Here is a 4,994-nt window from a genome sequence, read left to right as displayed (position 1 = left end):
ATAAAAATGAAATAAAATTAACACAGATCTTAGATTGTTTGCTTAATGTTGAAGTTTATAAATTTGTTAGTATTTATCAGTTTTTGACCTAAAAAATGACAATTTCATGTAATTCAACTTAGAAAACTTTGCTTTGTAACTTGAACATACTGTTTCATAAAATCGATAACCTGAAAACTTTTACATTTAATTCAGTGGAATTTGAATATTCATACAATGATTTGATGACTTTAAAGTGACACTTCATTTAAAAATTGTCAGAGAGAGAGAAATATGGAAAATACAAAAAGTGGAGTTCCTATCGTGGCTCAGCAGAAACAAATCTGACTGGTATCCATGAGGACACAGGTTTGATCCCTGGCCTCACTCAGTGAGTTAAAGATCCAGTGTGGCAGTGAGCTGTGGTGTAGGTCACTGACATGGCTCGGATCTGGCGTTGCTGTGGCCCCTGGTGTAGGCCAGAGGTTAGAGCTCTGATTTGACCCTTAGCCTGGAACCTCCATATGCCGTGGGTACAGCCCTAAAAAAGAAAACAAACAAAAAAATACCAAATAAAAAAGAAAATAGATAAAGAAGGAGGTTATACTCTCCTCTAAAGTGCAGATAAATCCATGCAATGCATTCAAAAACATCCGATTTTTAAGATACTATTAAAGATTTTTTTTTTTTTTTAACAGTCTGCTTTCAGAAGCACTTCCTTTTCATCCAGCAGTGAAAGGGAAAGCAGGAGGGGATAAAATAGAAAGTGTTGTGTGCTGATCCATCATCTCTTAGGGACCACATTTTAACTGAGTCCCTGTTTTTATTCCCTCAACACAGTTACTACTGAAAAGTGACTACACAAAAATCCACCAAAAAAAGAGTCACTTGAAGTTAACCAAAGCCTCAGAACCACCCGCCCACAAAAATGAATTAATTTCCCTGATAAGTTCACAAGGCATCATCCTTCTGCTGGATCCCAAAGTGCATGTGGCTAAAAGGCCCACCTAGATGTACCTGCATTTTGAGGATGAACAGATAAACAGAGGATTAATCAGTCAGAAGAACGATGAAAACTTTCTTCAGAAGAGACAAGGGGGAAAATGGGCATATTTTTCTGGTAAAAAACATACAGATGTTATTGATTAGGCTTCCCTAACTGATTAGGTTTTGCTTAGAAGTGTTACTGGCTGCTCACAGGTCCTGTTGAGGGTGCTGCTGAGTTCAGCACCTGAACCTTTAACAAAAAAACTGAAAAGTCTATTTGTGTGTGCACCTGAAGGTACTCTCCACCCTGTAAAGTGCTTTGCAAAAATTGATGATCAATGTTATATAATGATGATCAATGTTCTTTGGTTATAAGGAATTTATTCCAGATTCTTTACCACAATGCACCTGATATTTTGGTAGCAAGATCAATAGTTTTCAGGAGTTCCCATTGTGCTGCAGCAGAAATGAATCTGACTGGTAACCATGAGGTTGCAAGTTGATCCCTGGCCTCGCTCAGCTGGTTAAGGATCCAGTGTTGCTGTGAGATGTGGTGGTAAGCCACAGACAAGGCTCAGATCCTGAGTTTCTGTGGCTGTGGCATAGGCTGGCAGCTGTAGCTGCTGCAGCTCCAATTAGACATCTAGCCTGGGAATCTCCATATGCCGCAGGTGCAGCCCTTAAAAAAAAAAAAAAATCAATAGTTTTGAAGTATCTAGTTGTCTTTTTAGGACTAGCAAAAAGAACCCTGAGGGTTGGTTGTTATCCCATGCTTATCCAAATTCCTTCTGCTCACCCATTAGCTCTCATCATGACCAGACTTTCTCTAGTGCATTTGTTTATTTTACTTGTTTATTGTCTCTCTCCCTCTCCTAAAAGGTAAATTCCATGGTGCCCCTGTCTGTCTCACTCATTGCTGATTCTTTATCTCTAGTGCCTAAATAATATTAGACACTGAGGAGACAATAGAATAAATATTGCTGGATTAGTTAAAAGTGAAATGTATAGTACTCACACTAGCAATACCATCTATCTGCATGAAAATGATTTCTTGTTTGTAATTAATATTGTCTCTTCCTAATATCATTTCCACAAATCTTAACAAAATTCTCCGATATTTTTCCCAATTTCACATCCAGGTTATGAGTAATAAGATAACATGTATAAAGCTCTTTGAATTTCTGCCATAAAGCATCATATGTAAATAAAAGTGAACTGGAAGGATTGACAGAATATGCACTTTGCATTCATTCATTTATAAATCAAAATTTACTGGATCGCCACTGGGTAATACACACTTCTGCACAGATTATCATTATTAATCCTCATTAGATCCTGTAGTAGACCATATTCTTCCAGGTTTACAGATTAGGAGCAAGGCTTATAGTGATTGAGCATATTAAAGTCCTAAGATTTGAACATACTGTAATCCAGTATTTTGTCATGAATTTGTTTTCTTGTTTCTAATTTTCCATTTCAGCAGACCCATGAATGCTGTGTTATTTTCCTGCACAGGGAACCTGCCACAGCACTGGGGAGGACTCCTCCATATGATCTCCTCACTGGAAGCAACAGAGTGGTGGTTAAGGGCTCCGGCTCTGGGTGTAGACTGTTCCCAACTGGCTTTGTCACTCAAGGGCAGAGTGACTTTGAGCTTAATGTCTCAAGGCTTCAGTTTCCTCATCTATAAAATAAGCATAATAATAAATGTTAACCTTTGTTAATAATAGAGTAGACCATTGCAGATGCCAGTAAAGTACTCTGTAACTTCTTTATTCTTCCTTTTCCTTTTTCCTTTCCTTTCCTTTTTTTTTTTCTTTTGCAAAAATCTTTATTTGGTTTTCTATTTGGTCTACAGCCTGGGAGAAGGCTACAGCATGATTAAAAATACTCCTAAGCGACTACAGGGAGAGGCCTAGGCAGAAGCCCTGACACCAGGGAGATGCAGGGTGTCTCCTTAAAGGCCACTGAGTTTTGGAGGCTCCTGATTGTGCTTGAGGGTGAGCCTTTCTAAAAGATACTCGCCTATCCCAGCCTGGGGGCCAGTTAGCCTGGGAGGTTAGTCAGGTGCTCACCCATCTTCTTGATGAGTTTCACCTGCTCATCCAGGCAGTCGTAAAGGTGAGGATCTGTGCATGTAGAACCCAGGGCAAACAGATCCCAAAGGGCCTGATTCAGACTCTTCTCCAGGGTCATGAAAGCTTCCATGGCATCCAGGGCTTTACTCCATTCGTCTTGGGAGGGCTTCTGCTCATCCTGGAAGAGCTGCCATGTTGACTTTGCATCCTCAAGAGATGCTCAGCGCCCTTGTGCTTCTCCTTAGCCAACATGAAGAAGAAACAGCCCATGCCCTCCAGAAGTGCAGCTTCATGGTAGGAAACAGATGCCCAGAGACAGGTAGGTACAGGAAGCCTGCAAATGCAAGTTGACCAGGTGGTTGACAGCCTTCACCTCAGTGGAAAAATTCTGACAAGTCTGGGAGCTCATGGTGGGCAAAAAGAGCTACCCTCCAAAACTTGGCATTGGTTGGTTCCTAAGGCAGGGAATGGTTGATGTGATATGGAAGTTGTCCTGTAAAGGAGGGGGGAGGGCAATGGGAAGCCGGAATAAGGGAAGTCTTGGGTCTGTTCTGACCAAACACTGTTGAAGCAAAAGCCAGATCCATTGGACTACCATTTTCATTTCCTTAGCAGATTTTATTTAGTTACATATATATTTGTGTATTTATTTATTCATTTACTCATTCATTCATTTTTTTAGGGCCACAGGTGCAGCATATGGAAGTTCCCAGGCTAGGGTCAAATCAGAGTTATAGCTGCTGGCCACAGCCACAGCAACTCCAGGTTCAAGCCATGTCTGCAACCTATACCACAGTGTGGCAATGCCAGAACCTTAACCCACTGAGTGGGGCCAGTGATCAAACCCCAATCCTCATGGGTACTAGTTGGGTTCATTTTTACTAAGCCACAACAGGAACTCCCCCCTTAGCAGATTTTAAAACACATCACTAAGCCTTTCACCATAAGTGAGAAATCAATTTTCAAAGAACTCCCTTTTCTGGATATAAAAATGTTTTGGAATTTAGAAATAAAATCTTCCCAGAAATAGAGGAAGATTTAGCACACTTCATGTACATCAATGAAAAGGGGAAATCAAGAAAAAAAATTACCAGTTTCTCATAAAGATTTTCATGACTTCAAATTTCCTTTTATATTCTGTAAGTTATCATAGGTCATGGTGTCAAATTTACCAACGCCTAAGTCAAAATATTGAAATTTCTTGCATCTGTATCACTCGAGTCTTTATCATATGACATTGTTTTTAATAACAGCTTTGTTATTAAATACTTCACATACTCTGTAACTCACTCATGTAAAATGTAGTTTATTTTTATTATAGTGACACAATTGTGCGACTGCCACCACAATCAATTTTAGAATATTTTCATCATCCCCAAAGATCCGTACCCATCAGCACTCCCCAATTTCTCCCAAATCCCCCAGCCCTAAGAGCTTTTTTTAAAGTTATGATTTCAAAAGTAAATCAACGAGTGAGTTTAAATTACAAACTAAAGTATGTAAAAGTTTTATAATTAAGATTTGAATCATTTGGGAGTTCCTGTCGTGGCTCAGCATTCATGAGGATGCAGGTTCGATCCTTGGTGCTCAATGGGTTAAGGATCCAGCATTGCCATGAGCTGTGGTGTAGGTCGAAGACGCAGCTCAGATCTAGTGTTGTTGTGGCATAGGGTGGCAGCTGTACCTGCGATTCAACCCCTAGCCTGGGAACCTCTATATGCTGCAGGTGTGGCCCTACAATGCAAAAAAAAAAAAAAAAAAAAAAAAAAAAAAAAACCCAAAGCAAAAAACTCAGCATTATTGACTTGTGTATCAGATGGCTGGGGGCCCAGGTGATGCTCATGCTGCTGGTTACTGGGGGAGGGAAGGAAAACATGCCATGCTTTGAGAACTACAGGCAAAGAAAGTGGTCAAGAGCATCACACTCCATCAGTGATGGGCAGAGGGGTT

General features: G+C 40.2%; 1 pseudogene; it reads right to left on the bottom strand.

Annotated features, from left to right (window-relative positions):
- On the bottom strand, nucleotides 2,279-3,453 carry LOC100511448 (annotated as a pseudogene).

The sequence above is a fragment of the Sus scrofa genome, chromosome 4 (genome assembly GCF_000003025.6).
Source record: "Sus scrofa isolate TJ Tabasco breed Duroc chromosome 4, Sscrofa11.1, whole genome shotgun sequence".
Lineage (NCBI taxonomy): Eukaryota > Metazoa > Chordata > Mammalia > Artiodactyla > Suidae > Sus > Sus scrofa.
This window is presented reverse-complemented; position numbering and strand designations above follow the sequence as displayed.